The sequence below is a fragment of the Heliangelus exortis genome, chromosome 1 (genome assembly GCF_036169615.1).
Source record: "Heliangelus exortis chromosome 1, bHelExo1.hap1, whole genome shotgun sequence".
NCBI classification, from domain to species: Eukaryota; Metazoa; Chordata; class Aves; order Apodiformes; family Trochilidae; genus Heliangelus; species Heliangelus exortis.
Genome location: NC_092422.1, coordinates 111,813,112 through 111,838,403, shown reverse-complemented (window position 1 = coordinate 111,838,403; position 25,292 = coordinate 111,813,112). Strand labels below are relative to the sequence as shown.

The window sequence follows — 25,292 nt, the reverse complement described above, 5'->3', positions numbered from 1 at the left end:
AAATAACATGGACAAATTAAGAAGGTCACTGAGTTACACTCAGGAAGCTTAAAAGATTATCTCTGGAAACACCTTCTCAAATGGAAAAATGGTGGCAGCAGCAAACGTGGGAGAAGAGGGAAAGTCAGGCCTATCTGAAAATGAGACAAAACCCCCAGTTCCCAGGAGGAAATTTGGGCTAAGAGTGAAGAAAGATTGCTGATGGTCAAATTAAGTACTTTTCTCATGCTGTCAAACCAAAGAACAAGAGTGCATTCAGAACCCCCCTGCATCACCCTGCAGCTATCCATGTCCTTGAGCTCACCAAGGGCTCCCAAGTAGCTCTGCAGCTCACCAGAAAGCTCCAGTGCTCACAGGCAGCCCTGCAAGGGGGGATTTTAACACAGAGGCAGACCATGGATGAACAGGGAATCCCAAGGCAGAGGTGGTGTCTGGGCCTCTCTCAAAAGCCAGAGGGAGCCAAAATAAAGGCTCCAGTCCACTGCATCAGGAGCATGAACTGTCTTTGACACATGATGCCTTCATGACACACTGAGCATCATGTCTACCCCTAAGATAATAATTTTCTTCACTCTCACTTGTAATACTACTTTTTTTTCTTTTTTAAACCTGAGATTCCTCATAGCCTTCTGGTATCTTCTAATGAGAGACTACTCAACTGATCAGTGTATACCAAGAAAGCAGAAAATCTGAAAGCAGATTCGATGACACATTTTTGGACATGCTCCCTGAAAAGATAAGGTCCTAACACCCAGTTTAGTAGTTTGCTGAAGGTTTCCTATGGTCATAAGTATGGCTAATGTACCCAAGTATCTTTTACACCAGAAAAGGTTGAAGAAAGAAAAGCATATACAGCAAAAAAAAAACCAAAACCAACAACCCAAAACCTAAATATTCACAAGGCTTTTTCTGAACATAGAGGACTCTAGTGTTGGCCTTCTGCATTCCCCTATGCATGCTGATCTTTGGTTAAGTACAAGACAATAACTACTGAGGTACCAAAAATCACACACAAAGCATTTGGAGAAAGCTACCTAACTGCACAAAGAAGCAGTGATCTCCAGTTTTATCAGACAAAGCTTGAAAACACACCACAAATGCCATTAATCCTTAGGTAAATCTAGATTTAAGTAGTGGAATAAATATGACTATGAACCACAGGCCATTTAACACACTTGGTTATTTTGGCTTGATACACTTGTGATCAGGCGACCTGAGCCAGGACACTGCTGTCAGCATCTGTTTCCTGCCTCTTGAGCCCTTCCTCAATCAGCAGCAAGAGGCAACCACAACTTGACATAGGAGGGAAAGGAGGCAAAGTCCTGTGAAGAAGTGAAGTGAAGTGAAGGTACGGGCTTTACAGAAGTTGTTTAAAGACTTTTTTTTTTTTTTTTTCCCCACTTCTTTATCCAGTGCCTTTCAGTTTTGAAAAAGAAACTTTGAGGCTTTGTTTGATTAATTTTCTAGTTGAAAGCACAGAAGTAGAGGGGTTTAGACAAAAAGCAAAACATCAGTTCTACAGCCAAGGCACCGACTATTTAGCCAGAAAAAAACAAAAGCCAGAAATACCATACTGCTCAAAAGCTGAAAGACAAATTCTAGATACACAGCTTACATAAAGGCACGTGTCAAACAATATCCTTGGTATTTTTTTCTTAAACACTGACTCACTTAATAAAATCAATGTTACTCTTTTATATAAACAATTCCTTTAAAAGCAGCAAAATTAAATACAGACGACATTAAGCTGGATGTGAACTTTTGCTGTCCTCATCCAGGCATTTGTGTAATTATAATCATTAACTGCAATAGAATATACTGCAATGTACACAAAATGTGCTCCATGTTGCATTAGACAGGTTTTTTTAATGACACGTTTACATAAGAACTCACTCATCTGGTGCATCTTTTGAGATTAGCAGATCATACGATTAATTTGTTTTCCTTTAAGATATGTTTGCAAAATGTAATCAGAAAGCATATATAAAAATCTCATCTCAGGCATTAGAAGTACTTGAGAGGTATGCCTTGTAGCAATAAGTTTTTTGGTTTGGTTTTTGGTTTGCTTTTTCTGGCCAATTATTCACTTTGACCATTCTCTTCTCCTTAGGGAAATGTTACTTCCAAGAAATGCCACTTATCTAAGCATCAAGGTTGTTTCACATTCTATGCAAATGTTACACTCTCAAGCTTTAATTTTTTAAAATGTCATAAAGTACGGGGGATGATGCTGCGCTTGTAAAAACATTCTTTATTAACAACAGAACGAGTCTCATGGCATTTCAGGTTTCCCACAACATGTTTTTCTGTCTGTCATTCTAGAACTTTTTCCCCACACATCGTGTTTGCCATACAGGCTTTGGCAGGTTGTGAGATATGAGCTGGCTGGAAAATGATAGCTTGTTTTCTGCATAACCTTCTACTGTTAAACATCAAGCACTTTTTGTACAAGATAATTCAGACTAAGCAGCACACACAGTTTTAGCTGAGGAAAGCTGAAGTCCTGAAGGATGCTGAAGACTTTGTGACAGTTTTACAGAGAAAACAAAGGAATCTTGAAAAAAGGATCAGTGTTCCTTAAAAATTCTACACTATCTTTATTCTGGTCTCTCTAGAGTCTTTGACAGCAAACTTCCTAGCACACAGAGTGGAACATCAACACAGACACCATACGAGGAGTTAAAGAAAAAAAGTTAATGAAAACACATATACAAATAGCAGAACAAATATTGATCCTCTGTTACAAAAGAGATCCGGTCAGGGAGCCTGCAATAAGAGAATTACCGAGCCTTCAAATTGTATCAGAGAACATAGTCACGAATTTTCTTTATCAGCAAGATCAGTTTCCCCTAAGTAAAAGTAATCAATAGGTGGACTGAATTTGATGGGAACAGTTGTACCTGCAGCCCAAAGAATCAAATCAAATAAGAATCAAAAGCCCAAAGCTTGAGACAGCATCCCAAATGGGTTATTTTGTAAGTTTATATCTGCAAACACAGAAGAAACGCGAGGCTTTACTGACAGAAAACAACTGACTCATGGCCCTGTTGCAAAGCTTACCAGTGTCACAACACCACCATTGCTAAACCCATGAACTTGAAAAAGACTTTAGTTGATAAAAAACAGAATTCAAGTAAGGACAGAGAGACTTTCTAAAGCTGCCTTGACCACAGATATCCAATGGCACTTTTCATTTAGCATTGTGGTCAGCTATCTGTAAAAAGCCTATTTAATGTTTCGTAAACGTGGAGTTTAAAACAAAAGTGCCTCTAATCAGATCTGGCAGGAAAGGGAGAAATGCATACATAGAATGAGGTAAGTGTGATCTTGCCCAGCTGAAGAACAGGGAATGGCAGAGCTTCAGGCCATGACTCACACAGACACTGAACAGTAGAGAGCTAGAGATAATTCTCAGGTAAACTTTGCATGAGCCACTACGTCATCCTTCTCTACCCTTCCTGCATTAATCATGTCATTAGTAACCTGACGCAGCCTGAGAAGAATGTCTGATTTACAGGGAGCAGAGCAATGCTAGCAGAACAAACCCTTTGGCAGGTCAAAAAAGGAAAGGCCAACCTAAATTTCATTTTAGTTCAAACCACATCCTCAAAGAACAAGAAAGCTAGGAAAAAGCAAAGAAGGGATCTTCCCACTGTGAGACTGCAAAGATGTTCGTGATGAACCAGTTACTGAGGGTACAAATACAAAGGATCTGCAAGAGCACAGGGATAAAAGAACCAGCCCAAACACGTCCCTAAACAAAAGGGAAAAAAACCCTAAGCTTTCTTTTGAAGTTTTCATCACAATTACGTAGTTTCCAGATTAGTTGAGGTGTTTTTAAGCATCTTCTATAGCATACAGTTGCGAATCAACTGTACCATGTGTACAAAGTGTACTATTAGGAAAGATCCACATCTCAGCCAGGTATCTTGGTTACTCCACTACATTAAGAGGAACAAGAAGTACTAGGGTAGGAGAAAAATATAAAATTTCAGAATTTATTTTTAAAATTATTACTCACTCTGGATTGATAGCAGTCACTTTAATAAACACAGCTATTTAAAATACTGTGTATGGCTATTCCACCTTGAACATCTATAAAAAGTAATGGTCATTTAAAGGAAGGGAAGATTACTTCTAATCAGTCTGAAGCAAGTAAAAAACTCTGTAAATTACTTTAAAATCAAAATGAAATTATCCTTTAAGTTTCTTGAAGCAAAGAACACTGTCAACCAAAATGATCAAGGAATCCAGGCAGTAGCAGCAGATGTATTAAGAAAGTCCTCAAGAGCAGTTTCTCAGAAGAGCATCCACAGCAAACATGTGCTGAAGTCTCTCTAATCTTATGGAAACTCCGTTGAATATGGGGTTTTGTTCAGGTTCTCATGACTTTATGAAGTCTTTATAATAAGGCTATTTTCTGAATGTTTCCCTCCTGCAGAATATTCCATATCCCTTGCTTTCCTCTAATTTTACCCAAGCATCAGCCCTGTGAATTTCCAAACTGATTTCCTAGCTTCATGACTTTCAAACACTGGGTTACAGATCTACTTTCTATCATAAAGCAAAGCTCTAGATATTGAAAAGCAAAGTCAGGAAAAACTGTTTTATCTCCTCCATTTCTTCCTTTGTCATTGGCTCACTAAAATGCCCACATGTGAGCTACTGATACCTGAATGTGTCATCTCAGTTAAAAACATTTTTGTTCTCACTGACTATTTATGGCATCCTTTTCTTAATATTAGAATGGCATCCTTTTCTTAATATTAGAAGTAACATCAAAATATTACTAATTTTTTTTTAGATAAAAATGTTAAGACAATATATCTAAACATTAGTGGGATACAAGTATTAAAGCAAATACAACGTTTATTTTCTGACATCAACCTGGAAAGTTTCTCTGTTGTGCCACGACAGCATGCCTAAATCTCTCATAGAAACTTAAATCAAGATGTTCTCAAGATTTTCTCAAATTAGGTAAACAGGCATGTCCCTGTTCCTGGTTTCCTCCTTTATGGGCTCCAGAGAAGAAAAAAACTGCTTTGTCCCTGATAGTTGTTCAATGTCATATGAAGAAAAACACTAGTCATCTCAAATTTGAAATAGGCAGTAATCAGTTTTTTGAATATTAGAGAAAGACTATGTGGGCAACATTGAAACATTTCTCAGAAGTGTCCCTACATAAGCAGAAAATTGGTAGGTTGGTAAGAGTGATCTGTTTGTGCTTCGTTCAGCAAAGGTGTTAAGAACACTTTCACAACTTCAGTTTAACAGGAGTGGGGGTGTCTGGTTTGCTCTTTTTTAATTTAAGAGCTTCTGAACCCAAAGAAAAGACTCAGAGATGCCAACAGCTTAATGCATATTCTGTAGTGTATCTGAGCACCCTGGGGAAAACCTGCACCCTGATAAACAGTGGATTCCATCTTCCCCTTCCCTGAGGAATATAAACCAGGCTCACAGTTCATGTCTCGTGGCTTTCAAAACAAAAATATTTCAAACATATCTAGCAAATACTTTTCTTTCTGCATCCAAGGCTTTCCTGAAAAAAGGCCCTCTTCCCAGATGAAGACTTCAAGGATATCTTCCAAATCTGCCAATAGCTTGCAATTACATAGTACACCTAAAAAATTTAAGCTCATCTTTGTCCCCCCCCGACAAAGCCATCCATCTGTTCCAAATGACCCCCACACACTCTGCAGAAAGCCAAAGCAGCTCTTTCAGGTATGTAATTTGTCACCCATGGGGTGAGACTGTGTACCTCTAGGCACGCATGAAAGGGTGAAAAAAGCCTTCCACAGTCTTGGATACCCCACAGCACACATCTGGTCCTAGTAGGCCTTTCCCTGTTCATTACTCCGTGCCACTGCCTCCCTTCCATGCCCACATCTAAAATCAGTCTCAAAAATTTAGTCACAACCTGGCAATAGCATATATAAGGACTTTAGCAGCACAGGCACAGAGGAGGAACACCCACAACTCACTTATGCTACACACCTACTGTAGCAAAGTAGTGTTCCTGGGATGAGAACACGCAGTATTAACACCTCCTCCAAGAAGATGTAGTGTCCCCAAATGAGCACGCAGCTGAGCTGAGATGGCTTTTATATACCCCATGCAAATGAACAGTTTTCTGGTGGTGAGAACCACATTCTATACCTCAGCCAACTTAAAATATCTAGCAAGGAAAAACAAAACAAAACAAAAAACAAAAATCAGAAAATGGCTATAGAGCTCCCAGAGGAATGTAATCATAGAAGAATTTGGGTTGGAAGCTCTAAAGGTCTTCTAGTCCAACCCCCCTGCAGCAAACAGGGACATCCTCAACCTGATCAGGTTGCTCAGAGCCTCACCTTGAATATCTCCAGGGATGAGGCCTCAACTACCTCCCTGGGCAACCTCTTCCTTTTCTCCATTACCCTCATGGTAAAGAACTTTTTCCTAAGTTCCTCTTAGAACTTTTCTAAGAGACTGGAGCTCTTAGATAAGAGTAAATCTACTCTTATCTAACTTAAAGTCACTGCCCCTCGTCCTGTCACTACAGACCCTTGCAATCAGTCCCTTTCCAGCCTTCCTTGCCCCCTCCAGGTACTGGAAGGACTGTAATGACTGTAACCAAAGGTAACAGCAGTAATATGACAAGGGTTTATTAACAGGGTCAAAAAGCAGACTGAATTACTCAACCACAGAACCAAATCCCAGCAGGATTGCCTTAAATCTCCTTCAGAGATTCCGGGTTTTTGCGCAGTTTGCATTCAAGTTCTCTTGGTAGGGACAATTAAAAAGAAAGCTCTATCTGCTGTTTCACCTCTCAATCAGAAGGGCACCCTACCAAGGCAGGGCAGCACCACTTTTAACAAAGCAGAAACAGGCTTGAAGCATAAAGCTGTATCTTATTAATGAAGGGCAGTGACTCAGAGGACAAACAACTCCTATCAAACTGCTGCTGGTGCAATGCACATAGTTTTCATAAAGTGACTGTAAAACTACAATAAGAAAACACCCGTCACTACAGGTTTGTACAACTACTACTAAAAGAGCACACAGGCTATAAATGTGGAGAGAAGTGGCAACTTAGGTATTTTACTCCATTCATTCAAAGGAAGGCATGTCTAACCATGTAAAATACAACCCTGCTTCACCACTATTAACAAGCAGAGCTTTCATGCATGTTATACACTTCAATATTTCAGCTTATTAGTGACTACATAGGTATCATTCCAAATATGTGAGAGACAATAGTGTGTTGTGGTTTTGAGCATTTCTGCATCCACATGTGACCACTCAAAATTGACAGCTTCAACCCATCCATGCTAGGCCTCCTCTCAATTAAATACCTTGGTTAGCTCAGTAACTTAAAGTAGCTCAGTAACAGAAAATTAAAACATGAACTCAACAAAATCTTAGTTCTTCAGTTACAATGATTTTAAAACAAATAAATAAATAAATAAGTCCTCTTTCTACTAACAAATTCACTGATTTTTGAGCAGATCTTTCTAAGCAGTTTGACATTGTATTCCTCAGTGTCCCATGTGCACCACTGAACAGTCTTTGGAGGGAACAGTAACACCTGTCAGATTTTGTTTTCTTTCAGTCAGGTGCTAAAATTCTTCTATATATTTTATGGGAAGGGAAATGCCTACAAGGGTGCTTCAGCTGGATGCCTAAAGACAAAGGATTATTAATTATTATTATCTTCTTGTAGTAGATGGTTTAATTCTAGAAATATACTGTGTGGTTTTCACTCTTGGCAATAGCTTCCAGAAACAGCAGACAAATATAAAACATAATTCTGTTTGAAACAACTGTGTATGTACATTGAATGTGTTGCTACCACCAAATAACAAAAATGCCTCCCTGTGTCCAGATAATTCCATTTTCCTTCACTTTCTCTTCTGTTATATCCTTGGATCACCTTCTAAAAACACAGACCATACTAGTTTAATTCCTCAGCAGATTGCAGGACTGAGTTCTGTTTCACTCAGATTTTCCTCCCAGTAGCTTGCCTTCATCTCCTCTTACACATCACCAGAGCTCCTTGGTCACATCTCCATAAAAATGACAAACTGTTCCTAGTATACTGTTTGACATCAGTAAATACCATGGCACTTTTCCCTTCTCTTAGCTGCTTGGCTATGGGCTGCACTTTTGAAAAGGTTCTTCAAGATCAGTGACCTAGCTTCACAAACCAGTAAATTCCCAAAGATGAAATTCTCCACATCAGTTTGAGCAGCTAGAATTTGCTCACTCCCTGCCAATACACACAAAAATTTTTGAAACTATAGAATACAGAAAAAAGCACAGAATGAACAAGCCTTTAAACGAAGCAAAAATCAGGGATGGAACAAGAGTTCCACAAGAGTGGAACAATTATTTTAATTTCTTAAAGGCATTTGCTAGGCTTCACAGCAGTTAATCAGAAAAGCATATTATTCATGTGCAAGTTTTTTAATGGTAGAATCTTTACTGGATGTATTCTAACTTATCATACATTATTTTATACAAATTTATGAAGTTAATGTGGAAAAATAAGGACCTCTGAAGTAAGAAGAAATCTTTCCAGCTTGTTAAGAAATCTCATAATGGACTTCTGAATTTTATTGCAGATTCACACTACAAGAGATACAATTCTGGACACAACTAAGAGGAAAATTAGGGAATATATCCCTAACTTATCAGTGGAAGAGCTCTGAACCGGTAGGAATTGTTTTTATTGGCATTTTTTTAAGTGGATGCTACTGTAAATTATAAATAAAAAATAAGTTCAATTCTCATGGATGAATTTTTCAGTAAGATTAAAATAATAGGAACCTGTACAACACTTTGCACAGATAACTTGGTAGACTGACTAGTAAAAATGTTAAATCTTTGAAAAATTAAATAATCCTACTTTGTCAGCAAAAAATTTGGAAGACTTTCTCACACCTCCTAATGCCTACTGGGCATTGGTTATTTATTAAATTCTTTTAAATTCTAAGTCATTGAATGTGTACATTTTGGGGGGGAAACAAACAGAAAAAAAAATCTGACTTACTATATAACTCTTCTAAGTTGACTGAATTAATTCAAAGTTTGTCAGATACTAAACACATCTTAGATGTAAAGTAAACGGGACAATGTACTGTAAGTAGATTTATAGTAAACAAAACTATCAAAAAAGTATGTGAATCCTCCAGATGTTTAAAAAGTAGGTTCCTGTAACCAGTAATGTTATTGTATTAAATACTTACAGTGGTTAAGTATTTTTCATTTATCATTTGCACACTAGAACAACGAGCAATAGGGGGTTTTGGACTGAAAAAGTTTCTCTAAACACATTCCACCATTCCATTTAAATTAATATAGATCTTACAGTAAGTGGCCCTGGGAGAGAGAGGATTTCTGTTTTCTTTGCATGAAACACGTACCTTCCTGAAACACTTCCTGTCTTGCACCCGTTTTTGGATATTATTACTGTTGTCTGACAAGAATGATGTCAGCTAGGATTGCAGGGATACTTTCCAGCAGCTGTTGGGCATTTCTTTGAAACTACACAAACCTTTAACTCCTTAAATGCCTCATGAAAACAGATTCTGTAGTCTTGCATTAAGACTGGAAGACTAGAAGAATGACTTTTCAGGCTGCATGGGATGCCAGCCACTGAGCAGTCTCAAAGCACTTAGCTGAGGGAAATAAAAGACTGGGCTTCTCAGTTCAGAAAAAATGAGGAAGAACATGAACACACCATCAGTCCTGGTTTGAGGCCGGACAGAACCAGATTTCTTTTTAGTAACTTTACTTTTCAGTTAAGCCTCTTCTAAGTGACTTATTTTCTGAAATTAACAGCACTTTTTTCAATGTCTGCTTCTAATAGAGATAATGCTTGGTATTTATGGTTATTGTTGGAGAATGGTACACAGAAAAGCTTTTGCTTATACTTATTCCTACAGCAACCACGGTCACTGCTTGGTTTGCTAAACATCTTATGTGATGGAAATGAAACTAGAGGAAAAGGGGTTACACCTGCAACCTTCCTGTGGGGAGGACAGGTGACCCAAAATTGACCAAACAAAATATTACATCTGAGTCACACTCATTATAAAGCTGAGGGCTCTCAAGGGTGAGCCTCTCTTTGCCTATGGTTGGTGTACTGAACTGCCTTGATCCCAATCTGTGCATTCCTGAATTTCGTTGCCATCCAGGAGTCCAGTCTGGGACCTTCCCAGGGCCTGTCCTGCAGCCTTGGTGATGACGTGAGCATTACTGGGGAGAGGGATGGGGGAAGATGGATGAACATGATATTTGTTTGAATATATTTATACGTATCTCATTATTTTCTTTTTCATCATTACTGTTTCACTAAAGCTGTTTGACTTTCCACCCTTTCAGTCTCTCTAACTCTCTTTTCCTTTCCCTTTTGGAGAAGGGAGAGGAGTCCATAGAGAGCATCTGGCAGTCTAATTGCCAGCCCAGGGCTTAATCTTTGACAGCCACATGTTGCATAAGTGACAAGTGTTCCCACCTTTGCAGCAGCCAGGACCAAACAGAGCTGGGGAGGAAGGGCAACATCATTTACACAGAAGAGGGAGAGACGCTGTGCTTGAAAAGCAGCAGAGACAGACAGAGAGGTTTAAAATAGTGAGGTTTATCAGTGTTCTCCCAGAGAGACACACTTGGCTGACTGTGAGCAAATAAAACTGTCCAGTTGCTCAGTAGGACCAATAAAGCTGAACTAAACCTGTGTAAGTAGCAAAGAGTACTCTGAATTTGCATGGAACTTAGTTGTAATGTGACACAACAAACTTCCATCCCCAATATCCTCACAAAACTTACTGATGGTTTAAAACTAGCTGTCCGAGGTGAGGCAGACTGTCAGAAAGCTTTTTAATCCATTTATGAAGCTGTATTCACACAATCATTAACATGGGCTCTGTGTGTGAATGAATCTTTCAGTAGCAAAAATTTGTTCTGTATTAACCATGCCCGTATTTCCATTAAATGAGCCAAAATTTGTGCTCACGTTATACTGGCTGTGGGCAGAGTCAGAATGACGCAGACTGATGCTATCTGGCATACAAGCTTTACTTGTATAAAAGTTAAATGTGTTGGGTGTTTTTTTTTTGTTTGTTTGCTTTTTTTCTTTTCCTCTTCTTTTTAGTTATGAGACTGATGAGAGACAGAGACTGTGATCAGGCAGCACAAATGTCCTGATCAGATTTCCACGGCTTCTTACTTTCCTTTTCCACTATGTGCTCCTAGGTGTCACACACATCCTCCCTCCCTTTTTGTTGTGAACCTAATCTACATCTTGTTTCAAGGATCCCGTGATGATTTCCTAACTTAAACCATGATTTAGTTACAATATTAAGGTTGGCATAGTTTTAAAAGAGCAGCATTCCTCCTTAGGCTGTGTATCGGTCACACTTTGCAAGGTTTTGGCGAGAAGCAACTTAGCACATCTGTTATCACACTTCAGAGTGCATTCCAGATCTAAGAAAGCATTCAAAAACTCAACTTGGGGAAAAAAATAAAAAAAAAATAAAATAAAAAAAAAAGACAAGAAAAAGCCTTTGGCTGATTGTGTCCCTACCTGAGGTAGGGTGTATCCACATGCAATAGATTATGCATGTTTGTGCAGGTCTGCAGGGCAACCCTCTGTGCTTCCTTCCAAATGGCAACTTTCCAAAAAAAAAGTTGCCACTGTGTACCTTGCTGTGTACAATGTCTCAAGCGAAAGGCTGAGAAGTGAGTCAAGGCAGAAGAAATTAGTTCAATGTTGCCTACAGTAAACAACAAGCAAATACAAAGAAAAATACAGAAGTAAGCAATTTCCAACCACCTCACTTGGCTCAGCATCAAACTGTAGCCTTGTAACACTGTACCAAGATGTGCTACAATAAATATTACGCTGCTCTAAAGTAAAAACATTGGTAACATCGAACTAATATGATCTTCCTCACATGTTCCTACCCCTTGGCTTTTAAATTAGCCCTGGCTCCGTCTCTGTCAAACTATAGGTTGCCTCAAAGTTCTGTTTACACCTGGCAAAGGACAGTCTGACTTTTTTTGATTATTAAAAACCTGAAAAACAGTGATACTGAACAAGTAGCTCCTGTATAAAATCCCATGCATCTGTAGTTACAGGCAACTAACAGAACAGGCCTTAAAGTTGACCTTAGTGTAACAAGGTCAATAAGTTGGATTTTTTCCTCCAAGCCAAAAGCAAAATATCAGTTGCATGCAGCATGTTAGGATATTATATTTAAAGACCTAAGGGGGAAGACATAATAAGGAAGATGGCTAGGGCATGCTTCCTTTAAGTTGATACCAATATGTAGCATCACATTGATAGTACTGAGTTTTATTTAGTATTATTATTAGGTTTATTTAGTACTTATGTTTGCAGCATCCTTCAGCAGAGAGTGTCACAATATCTATCCTAAGCCACTTGTAGTTTGAAGCATGCAAATGCTGATGGGTTCATTCAGTTGAACAAAAGCAGAGAGCAGCAAGAAGGAAGCCTGAATTGTTTTGCCAAAGCTAACAGGAAGACAATCCCTGACAGCCTGGGTGCAGGTACTGTTCTGGAAATCTAAGGAAATACAAAGTATGGAGAAGTTTCACGAAGTCTGATGAGGACTGCAAAATAATTTCCAAAGGATTGCAGAGGAAGTCTCATCGCTCGTGATACCTACATGGAACAAACCAGTGGCAAGAAACCCAGGGAAAAATTCAAAGTCTATGTGGTATACATTTTTTCTTGCTTCTTCAACTTCTATTAACATTTTTGTGGTTCTTCAAGCAGCAAGGTAGAAACTTTGGTTTATACTTCATAAACATAAGCCAAAAGTCTCCCACGGTTCCATTTGGTAACGTCAGCTTAACACACTAAAATACAAACAAACTTCTGACAATGAGTCAAGTTCCTACTCAAACATAAATTATGCCAAAAAAACGCCCAAGATTATTTCAACTAATAAACACTTGGTTAAAAAACATGTCAAATCAACTTGGTCTTTACATCAATTTAATTGCCTCTTACCACAACAACTGACTAAGCAGTAGTGCACGGTAGGAAGCACCAAAAGATAAAGGCAACTAAAAACATTCTCACAGTGATCCCCTGACTGTCATCACTTCCATGGTTGCACAAAGCTAAGATCTCTTCACTAGGAAAAAAAATTATCCACCCAGCAACCAGGCCTTACCTATTATAATAATTTTAAGAATGCCAATATCTTGAATCCTGAGTACTAGAATTTGGGACAAACAATGTACAGAAATAAAGTTTTTAAAGGAAAGAGGAAAGTCTTGTATCCTGCTACAGTACACAGTTTCCAAGCCATCTCAAAATGTTATCCTTTGCTTCAACCTTCAAAGCATCTTTCTTACAGAAGACATCTCTTCCTGAGAAATACAATACTTGGAAATATACACAATGTTACCCCAAGTTTATACTGATGCTGTTTATTAGCATATTTATTCTCTTTATAAAACTGTGACATTTGCACTTCACATTTTTCCAAATTCCATTCCATCTCCCCAGCTGAGTTTTGTATACTGAGCATTAAAAAAACAATCAAAGAGAAAAATAGAAACAAAAAATGCAACACGAGGACACAACCAAAGTGTAAAGTAGCTTGCATTATGTTGGATTTATAGATCCTGAAATCATATTCTCCAAAAGGATTGTTCCTTCCAGAAATTTCTATGTGGCTACAGAAGGCAGAGCTGGTGTGGTTAGCTCTTGCCCAATACCCCTTTCCAATGTAACAGGCCACTCTGACAGAGAGCAGAGAAAAGCAAGACAAGTTTCCACCACACAGATGAAAAGAATACAGCAGAAATGCATTGTCAATTAAAACACTGACTGAAACACCATCACCAGAAGTAGTTATAGTATGGAGAAGAAGACTGAAATATCCTAGAGACTCTCCTATCAAACTAGAAGCTGTAATTCCTTTTCAGAGCAAGCCACATTTGAGGGGCTGAGCTCAACTGTACCTTTTCTGTAAGACCAAGCTTTCTTCCTCCACAACTACCACACTGAGGCTAGCCATGGACAAATAAATACTAAATTCACTCAAAATACTTCAGAGACAAAAACTTAAATACAAGCCAGTTCAACAGAAAACACATGTATCCAAACACAGTGTCCTGTCTCCATATGTGTTTCTCCTTTTAGAATAGTGACACGAGCTAAAATTTTATTCCCACTGTCAGATCACTTGAGAACCCATGGAAAGATGAATCACTATTCTCAATGGAAATAATGACTTGTGACAGCTGTAACTTCTGATATATGAAGTATCACATGGGCAAAGTTAGTCTGACTCTGCTGTAAATAATTAGTGGATTGCAACAAAATGTATTTCACTACCTAGCTCTAAAATGTACTGAAGAATTAATAGTCTGGAGTTTCATATATGGTACAGGGCAAATACATGAGGAAAAGCAGGGGCTGAACTATTCCCACAATGTTTCTGACAAGGACCAAAAGCAGATGCTTGGATAGAGAGAGCAATGGAAGCATTGACAGAGAGATCCTTCTCCTAAGCATTCCTTCAGAACATCTGATAAAACAACCACAACCAAGCTGAACATCTGCAGATCTTACAGAATGTACTAACATCTCTGGCCTTGGCGATATCCTGTGGCACTGACCACTATGGTTTGACTATTTGCTGTACAAGGAAGTATTTTATTTTCTTTCAATTTTGTGGTAAACTGATTCACTCAGTGTTCCCTGATTATCATGCTTTGAGAAAATAATTATTTCCATTTACTTTGCGTGTGTGGCTCAGGATATCTGAGTCCTAAATCAGATGCCTCTTACACATTTTCTTTCCTACTTGAACAGTCATTTAGGAGATGGGGAATCAACTGCATCGAATACCCAGAATATGTTTGCACAAAGACATAATGGTGCTTTCTGGTTTAGCTTACTTGCTTTGTTAAGCTCTCTGGTTCCTGACCAGTGCTGGTCTCTGAGCTAAAGTATTCCCAAAACAACTAAGAAGGATCCCCTACAAACCCTCTTTACTGAGCAACGGTTGCTAATAGCTACAGTCAGGACTTTTTTTTAAGGGATGGGATATCCTCAGAAGTACCTAATCAAATATGCTGATAACCCATCTATTTTAATAGTTTTCCTGCCATAACTCCAAAATGAACTCTGCAGGGCTACAGTGAAACAAATTCTGGTATGTTGCACTGAACAAGCAGTTCAACACCCTTCAGAAGGATGTTGGGAAAAAACTTCCTTTGGGAAAAAAAAGCACAGAATAGGGAAGAATGGAGTTTCCATACCTCAGTGTTTAGGTACTTAACCAACCAGTTTCTTCGGTCTCTTGCTATACCTCATGGAGAAAGCTGGGCTGCTCCTGAACCAGCCTTGGATTTGTGGAAGTGCCCTTGCCTACAGCCAGCTAGGTGAAGCACATATGCATAGCTAGTGCAAAAACTTCCCTGCATACTCCTTTGCATGTCTGAAAGCAAAAATTTACCTTAAATGACCTGATTATGGACAAAGAATCATCCTTTCTTACAAGGTATTACAGTCTCAGCCCTGACAATTTTCCCTCACAATGGGGTAAATTTACACACATACATACTTAAAATACATATGTATTTTATATACATAAATACATGGGAGCCTTACTTATGTCCCACAATACAGCACAGTGTTATTCATGGGTTTGCAGATGCTTTGCCCAGCTCCCCATGCATGCATAGCTTCCGTGAAACGAAGATGAAACGCCAGCATCTGTGGCCACTTCCTCAAAATTATCATCCACCTTTTGCCAAGGGCTTCTTTTTTCCCTCCTGACAGATTCTCCTTCCCCTTCATCCTGTCAGGCAGTCTTCCTGCCCCTAGGGCAACTGGTTAGCAGGTGCAGAGGAGCTCTGCACACCAAGCACAGCACCAAACTCAGAGCCAGGCAGGGGGGGCACAGCAAGGGTCTGCAGTACCCTAAGAGCAGTTCTTGCAAACACCACTGCTCCAGACGATGACTGAAATGCTGCCTTTGTTGTACCTGCCAAGCCAGGGAGCAGATAACCGGGGTCCGTGCTTAACAAGGCAGCTGCAAACTCGACAAAGTTATTTCTTACAAGTATTGTACAAGCCCTTTGGGAAGGCAGCCTTAAATCTCCACAGGGTTACGTCTTGTGCAGGTGGCCTGTATAACTTCACAGGATCCTGTTCTTAATATTTGTTTCAAAGCGTGCTCACTACATTTATTACTGTACTTCTGACTAAGGCTCCAAACTATTTTTATGGGCCCTGAACAATAGTAATTATTTGAGATCAAGTTCAGCTTGCTAAACTGAATTATATCTAGACCAGATCCATAAAATCATACATCTCTGAAATGATACAGAACATAAAGGGTATCAGTTTGGATAAAGTTGATTTAAGAGATACAAAAAGAATACCACAAGAACCAGAATTTGCTATAAAGTCTTTTCATTGTTCAGACCCTGAAAAGATGCAGTAAATTTTAACACCCTCTTAGCAACACTTTCATTTTGAAATGCACAATGCAGACGCGGTAAGGTAAAAATGATCAGATTTCTGAATTATCACTTTTGTGAATTTTTTCAGGGGTAATTAAGAGCCCTGTCTAGGACCTAACAGGACACTAAGAAGCTGTAAATATCACTCTTCAAATAAAGCAACACTAAAATGATAACATATGATTTGCAGAAGGCTGTTTTCAAAGACTGAAGATGTTACTTAACTCTCTTGGGAGGCATATACATTCTCAAGAAACCACTAGCCAATCTTAAAGAGATGGGCAAGTTTCAGCTCTGTAGATCTAATCTGCATGGAGCTGAAATTATTACAAAAACAATCTCACTGTACATATTCTCTGAGGGTAAGCCTACATAGCTTGTCTTAGGTTCATGCAAGGTAAGAAAATAATGATAAACATCCATGATAAAAAGGTAATGCTGCCATTATTAATACTAGTGTTATAAGCCACAACCTATCTTAGTTACCATACATAGACATTTCTTCCTTCTTTTTCCTTCAGTTCTAAACTTAAAAGCAGAACTGGATAGTCTATTTTACTTCTCAGGTATCATGAATGGATCTTCCTCCCTCCTATCTCAGTGAATTTTATGTTTTGTTTTATGGTTTGTTTCTTTTTCCCCATGTTTTTAAAGAAGAAAATTACTAAGCCTTTGAGTATGGCGAGACAAAATTTTACAGTCTCTAGATTTGTCTCCCTAATTAATGAATATGCTTATGTTAACAACAGAGCTTTAAAAATACAACATTTTAGGACTGGCCAGACTATACTTAAGAGGAAAATGTGTGTAGTCAGAGTTATACTAGAACAAGAGTCACAAAATATAGTCCCCAGCCCTGTAATCCAACCTTACACATGCAGCCCCACAGACTTAAATGGCCTTACCTGCACAGGGAGAGCTTGCAGAACCCACTACATGCACTCAGATTTTTACTGGGAATTTGGTAATAAACGATGCAGGAAAGATTCTCTAGCCTTTCATTTAAAAGCCTTTCCTTTCTTTTATCTTCAGAAACATATTTGAGCAGAAAACCTAACATATTAGGATCTGTGATCATTCCTCAAATAAAATTGTTTGCACTTACAGGAACAGCTCCCTGTTCAGGGCTGTGTATCATCCAAACTAAAGTAAATACATTCTGCTGTTAACACTTTTTAAATACTTACTCACTCAAACAAAATTGATTGGAACAGAGTGCTAAGAAAAATTATCCTCTTAGAGAAAGAATGTAAATGCTATTAATGCATGGAAACATATGATCACTGCAAACACACCTGCTGTGTCTTAATAGGACTCCTTGGCAACCACTGAGAAGTAAAATGGGGAGCTGCTTTGGAATTTTTATTTATTTATTTATTTTTATGATAAGCTAAATGTTTACAAGAAAACTTACATATCAGAAGTTTGTCCAGGAAGTGTCTTTTATATGTGTAGGAGAGATTCCTGTACCTATATGACACAGAATTAGGAGGATATGTACAGATGATGAGGTGCACAGGTACTTTGACAAGTGGCATGGTGCTCTCAGGAGCTAAATATTAGCTTCAGTTAAAATAATTCCAGTGGAGTTTTACAAAGCAGCAGCTTCAAGGAGGCCCTCTGTGCCTGTAGGATATGACTCACTGCTTCACTAGAAAGGACCTGCACATTAATTGCAAACATTTATAGTCGCCTGATCATAAGACTCCTTAACACACCTAAAAAACTGCAGTCCTGTCCTCAGCTGCCAGTAAAACACCAGTAGGAACACAGTATAATGGCCACTGAGGAAAAAAACAAAAAAGCAACTACAACAGGAGTCTCCTGGCAGATGAACCCATTTATGATACCTCCTTCCCAAGTCTTCCCATGTTAATTGCAGGGTTGAAAACAACCAGCAGCAAAGTCTCTATTGCTTCCCTCATGTCCCACCTTGTCTCTGTCTCATTCCATGTTGTTTGTCACTGGTAATCACAGAGGCAGGTGGGCAAGCTTTATGCAAGCCTCCCCAGCACCCACACAAATATAACAGAGCTCCAGCAAACATAGCACAACTAGTGCAGAATAGCTAAGCTGGTTATTACCAAGCTTGTTGCTTTAATTACCACTCTTCCAAAAGGATAGAGGTGTTTTAACTGGGATTTTCAGTGAGGCCTCTAGAGGGCTGGTGATGGTTGAAAAGACATCCAGAATTTAATGTTCCCTTAGGGCCACTGTCAACATCGGAACCTTGGTACAGATGCATCCATTCATGTCTGCAAAATATCCCTTTCCCCAGGTCCCCCTAGCCGTGGGGCTAGCACCTGGCCACAGCCATATTTTATTTGAACAAGTGGAAAAACAAAGAGAAACAAACAACAGTATATACTCAAAGCCAACTCTCCAGCATGCCTTACCCTTCACTTCCCACTCCTACGCCCTCCCAAAGACCCAGGAACAGTTTAATCAAAACCAGAGTGAAGTCACAGTTGCAGCCACAAATCAACATTTTCCTTTACATATGAACCTTTTGTAGCAAAATTGCAGGGTCCTTGTGTAGCAATGAAAGGCACATACGAATTTTCTTTACTTGCCATATGCCAAAGCACAGATGATGGCCTCAAGACCAAATTTCAAACAAGAGAAGGGGAAGAAAGCATAGGCAGGGACACAGAGGAGGTGCAACTACTGGACTCACTGACCTCCACTCTACTTACTTTTTTTCTGTCAGGAGGCAATTTAACTTCACTGCTTTTAAGAAACTTCCTAATAGAAGGCTGTGGTTTCCAGTGCATTTTTATTGCATTTTCCAAAGCTGCATCATCAGAACAAGGTATATTCTTATGGAAGCTGAAGGTCCAACACTGTAAGCCATTATAATAAATAAAACCAAATGTTGTAGCTAGTAAAACCTCTCATCTGAAGACACACAGAAATTAATTTCACTCTGTAAACTTACTTTTCAGATTCTACTTTTCACATTTTCTTGGCATTCACACATAGCCACAGTCACCAACTAATATGAACAACATAAAAAACATAAGCCACCATTCAAAGTCTTAATCTTACTTTGGCATGTTTAAGGTAATAATTGATCTTAATGAAAAAATTTTTTTCAAAAACTAAAAGCGAGCTACAAAGTTGACCTGAGAATCTACCTGGAATCTCATTTTTCCTTTGCATTTGTGCAGAGGTGAATATTCACCAGATAATTAAAAAAAATCCTGCTGCCACAAAATCAACAGGTAGAACCAAGATAAATAACAACAAAAGAATAATAAAAGCCAAAGATAACAAACAAAAGCCTCCAAAACAACGAAAAGCAGAAATCTACATTCCTGTCACAAAAAGAGATTTTGATTCCAAACACCAGCACTTAGACTTCTGCTAAAGGATAGAAAACAATATTTTCAAAATGTCTCTGGCACATCTTGTGACCCTAGGGCAAAATGATTTTGACTCTTGTAAAAATCATACAATTTGTCACCATGAATCATGGCCAGAGCCCACAGGCTATATTTGTGTGGTTGGATGGAGGAGATACAGGGCACTGCCAGTAAGTACTCTTGGCTCAGAGGAACTTGTACCATTCACCCCAACAGGAGCATCCCTTCCCTTGACTAAAACCCAAAACCTCTATTCCATAGGAAGCAAGATCTAACCTGCATAGAAAGGCTACAATGAGGACTGCAGGACTCTAGGACATTGGAAATCTGATAGAGATTTTGTTTCCATAAAATTCCTGGGAAAGAATTGTTTAGAATATTCATCTCACATATCCAATTTTTTCTCTTGGATATTAAATATGGAGAACATAGGTGTGGAGAGTGGAGTGAGGAATCTTCCATCACTGTCTGCATATTACTGTTCTGCAGTTGAAAGAAGAGGATGCCAGAGAAGATTTCTTGCATAACTAAAGATTGCCTCAGAAAAAATGTTAGCCTTCTGTTCCATACTTATGTATTGTCATTCACGAGAAAAGAAGGCAAGGAGAATAACAACATGCAACCACAAGGGTTTTGTATTACAGAATACAAAGAAAAATTCAGTATTTCCCCAACTAGAGGAACACAAAATACCAAATCACAGAATTTAATAAGGATGTGAACTTTAGGATATAGAAGGAAAATTGTGTTCACAGCTAAAAGAGAACCCTAAAATTCAGAAGTAAAAAAAAAAAAAAAAAATAAAAAAAGTAATCTGAGTGATTTCTTTTCTGATGCAGTAAACCCGTGAAATACTACTGTCAGATTTTTAGACAGAAACAGAGTATAGTTTTTGATGGGGGTGGTACGAAGAAGTTTGGTTTAAATTAACAGCAAACAAAACCACAAACAAAAATCATAAATTCCATATGAACAGTCAAAAATCCTAGGTTTAGATACAAGCCTGAAGTCCTACCTAGTGTTGTTCACAGATGTTTTGTGCCAGCATGAGCTAATCAGTAAAATCCTTCAAAAAAGAAATGCTATTCTCACCAGCTTCTATGATTATGTGCTGTCTGGTAGCAGGGAGTACTTAAAGATTTGGTCGGAAGCATAAGAGATGAAGTTCATGATGGCAAAGAGTCATTAAGAAAAAACTACGAACAAAACCCCATAGCAGTTGGAAGAACAAAAATTAATCCATTTTCCTGAAAACTGTCTGAAGATGGGAAATTCCAGATTAGGGAGAATATCATAAATTTTCAAGTTTGGCTAATATGTGTTCTGTGTTGCTTAGATGCAAAACAGATTAACAAATACTTTCTGCCATATGGACTCTAAACCAACCAAGCGAGCAAACAAAAAAATCAGCTATACAACTTGTACAAAGCCCTGAAAGAAATGTCATATCTGGACACTTCACATAACTTCAACAGCCACAAAAGCAGATAAAATAGCAATATTTAAAAATGTCAATCAACTCATGCTTACACAGAAATCTTGTATATGCACTGCCAAAGACAACTGTTTTAAGTAGAGCTTCCCAGACATACAGCAGGAAAAATAACAGTGGTTTCTGAGAAGGTGTTTTACTCATGTCTGTCTTGGTAAAATTAGGGGGCATTTGCGGATTACCCTCTCCCCTCTCCAAACACGGCACCTCCTCTCAGACTAGGTTTCAAATGATCAAGTCAATGGAATAATGACCTTGATTGTCTTAGCCAGCCCTTCACAGACATGAGTTGACAAGAGAGGCAGCCATGCAGCTTCCTCAGACATTAGTAAAGACTTTTGATCTTTCTTTGAAGAAACTTTTCTCAGGCTATTTAAAAGCCTGTGGTTTATTTTCATGTGTGGGGAAAAGCAACACTGAGGTGAACACTCCCACACAAAGAAATGCCTCAACAAAGCTACGCTTGACAATACCCTTGAAGAATATTAATGTATATTCACTTTGAAGGTGTACATTTTTAGTCTGTAGTCCTCACTATGGCCTGTGCTGCCTACTTCAAGACTCGTGGATGTATTGCACTTCACACAAAATGCCATGCAGATAGAAAAAAGGAGAAAAGAAAACAGCTGTAAGGGTTAAGAAGTTTGGGTCTTGGATACTTAAACCAATCGGTAAAAATTGCACCTGACTGCACGAACTTCTTTTGCTTCTTGGTCTTACAGACTTGACTTCATTACACTTGTGTTTTACTTCTTATTACTTTGAAAAATAGTTTTAAAATTACGAGCTCTGTCATGTTACAAAAACCAGTCTGGGGAAGGAAAGGGACATAGCTTCCAGCTGGGACACAAGAAAACACGTGGATCATTGAAGATACAAACTCTCCCAGAACCATCCTGTACTTCTCAAAATTAATCCCACTCTTTACACAACATCTTCAGGTATGTTTGGACTGTGTTTGGCACAAGAAGGTGCCAAACCTTGACCAGGGTCTCTATAAGATTTCATTTAGTAAGTCTCTAGTTGGAACAGGGAAAGCAAAAGCCAGAAACATCACTATTGACCTGATAGGCATATAAATTCATATGAAAGAATCAGAAATTAGATCAGAACGTATAAACTATATCAGTCCAATAACATGCAAAACCTTAAATAAGAGCCAGTAAAATTCTTCTGTAAAGTTGCAAAAAAACACCAAATCCAGCATTCAGTAGACAGTATGACTTATCATACATAAAATTTAGCCTAAAGGGCTTTGTTTTGGGGATTTTTGTTTTAAATTTCAATGTTACATATTGTTATTTTACATACAGATACCAAGCTCCTGCTCAGGTCCTCAAATACCCTACCTTAGCTATCACCTATGGGATTTACAGAAGCATGTAAAACAAACTTTAAAAAACCTGTTGTTTCACAACTCTGAATATGTCACCCTTTCAGCTTGATGAATATTCTTATGAAAGATGACTCTGGGAAAAGGACAAAGTTTCCAGTGTATTCTTCCTACAAGAGCCTGAGCTGTTTTCCCTGTGGCAACAAGGATGTGGACTTTATCTATCCAGGGGGCGCATCCTGAATGACTAATTTCAAACAAACCAGAGAGAAATGGCAAGATAATGATATTTCAACAGGTTTCAGGGAAAACAGTCCCTCCAGAAAGAATTGAGAGAGGGCCACAGCGAGGGAAAAATTAAATGTGGGATTCAAACTCAGCTGCTGCCTTTGGCTTTCTGTAGGCATAGATTAAAGAAAAACAGGCTCCATTAGTACTTCTCTCTACACAGCTTCTTTCTTCCCTTTTTCTTTTAATTTTAAATATATTCTTGATCATATATACTGTGGTACTTAGCCTAAATTGGAGCTGAATTATCCTGCTACCTAAGCATCTACCATCCAGTAAATGTCAAGATATCCAGGAAAAAGGATGAGTTTTCTCATCATGTTCTAAGACAAGAACATTTTCTTGTCATGTAGAATTATTTCACATTTTTGCTTTGGATAATGCTGTAATTACAGAGTAATTATACATTTGAGCCAAAATTACAGCAGCTGAATAATAACTCTTACGCTACAAGCACTGTATTAAATAATGTTAACTATTTCTTATGCTCATAAAAAGGTAAAATTCTATACTTTCAAAGCAAATTCATTTAATTGATATTGGAGCACCTGAGTTTTATTTCAGTGTACTCTAGTAATAAAAGTCTGCCATAAAGACAACTGCAAGATTCACATTTTTTTAATTTAGAAAGAGAAACAGACAATATGGCAAGGCAGAGTTTCTCTTTTCAAACCCTGAGAACTACCTGATGTTATAGAAACATTTTTTCACATGCTCTGAAGATCTCTCTTGCACTAACATAAACCACTCGCCTAATGACAAAACAACTGTGAAGCATTTTACTTTAAAATGACGAAAAAAAACCCCTCTAAACCCAAGGAAGCAGATAGAGGAAAACATTCCCCACATTAATCTCTGAGAAGCAATTGAGTGTAATTGCTTAAAATTCCCTACAACCCTCAATTCCCAGAAGTAGAAAGTTACAGAAATTCCAGCTGTTTTAGTGTTGATTCCTCCTCAACCTTTTGAACCCATGAAAACATGGGATTATACTCGTGTTGTTGCCCTGCAGCAGCACATGGAAGCTCTGGTGCACATACAACTTAAGAGTGGTTCTGCCACTAAAACTAAAACCTTAGCTGCATGCTGGGGCTTTGCAGCATGTGTAGTATCTCACTGAGAAGATAAATCACCTCAAACAAATTTAACCTGTTTGCTACATAAACTATATGCATACAATGCAATAGACACACTGTCATTTCCTAAAGCTACCATCAACTTGGCAAAATGCTGGGAGACAAGAGAGATTAATTCATGTGGAGGAAAGAGACAGATTTAGCAGAAAAAAGAGATGCATGTGCCATTGAATCTTAGGGATGGTCACCTGTTGTTCCAGGTGTGAACAGAGTCAAGGAAAAATCAGTTCATATCAGAAAACCCTTGAAGACTTGTTTTCTGAACTGGAACCTATGTAGAATCCTGGTCTTCATTTCACACTTCAGAACAGCTACCTAGTTTTGCCAAAGTAACGTCACAACATAGCAAGGAGCCCAAACTCTTGAATTTCTCATGGATTACCACAAAGAGGTCTAATAAACAGGACACTTGGTTTTATGGACCCTCTGAAGAACCCTGCTTAGAAAAAGCTTTGCCATTTCTGAATAGTATATGCATTCCTAACTATCTTTTCCTACATACAAATATCTCAAGTATGTTCTGTGCAAGTGGCTTGTGCTTTCAAACAGAAGATTGCAAATGGGTGTGGCACACTATGAATTAAACATGGGAGCAAGCACCACTTGAACCTCATCAGGAGATGGGCTGAGATTGGTTAATCTACTGTAATTTGAGCTCAAGCGACACAAACCCAGCCAACTGGCCTCATAGTACAGGCTCTTTTCTCAACTTCCAGGCAAAAAATCCCACGGTGTGTGTATACATGTAAGTTTGAGGCACAACGTGAGACACAACGTGAAGACCAGATCACAAGTTCACACACCAATACCAAAATTACAGGCAACTAACACAGATACGTCCTTCAAAAGAAGGAAAACATCCCACACAGATGCAGCCTTCTTAAGAGGACAGTAAACCTGTACAAACGCGTATGCAGAATGGACTTGGGAAGATCTTATCTAACCACAATCACTGTATATGTGCAAAACACTACAGGACTGAAAGAGGAAAGAGGAGACAACAGATGGTAGAAATTTCACAGTGCCTTTACCATCAGCAGAGTAACATGACAACTCTCTAACACAGTCCAAAAGACATCTTACTGTCTCAGAAGAGGCTCCCTGTTGCCAAGGGATGAAAAACCTGACTTGTGGTCAGATAAGCATAAACCACGACGAGCACGAAAATTATATCCAATTCTAAA

General features: G+C 38.5%; 2 protein-coding genes across 5 annotated transcripts in view; one reads left to right on the top strand and one right to left on the bottom strand.

Annotated features, from left to right (window-relative positions):
* The window catches only part of CMSS1 (cms1 ribosomal small subunit homolog), a 226,931-nt gene that overhangs the window by 112,970 nt on the left and 88,669 nt on the right, over positions 1 to 25,292 (bottom strand). The gene's annotated exons all lie outside the window — the stretch shown is intronic.
* The window catches only part of FILIP1L (filamin A interacting protein 1 like), a 147,995-nt gene that overhangs the window by 37,590 nt on the left and 85,113 nt on the right, over positions 1 to 25,292 (top strand). For both annotated transcript variants that reach the window (XM_071758586.1, XM_071758578.1), the window contains exon 2: positions 8,604 to 8,694. The gene's annotated coding sequence lies outside the window, so the exon portion shown is untranslated. The remainder of the gene's footprint in view (positions 1 to 8,603; positions 8,695 to 25,292) is intronic.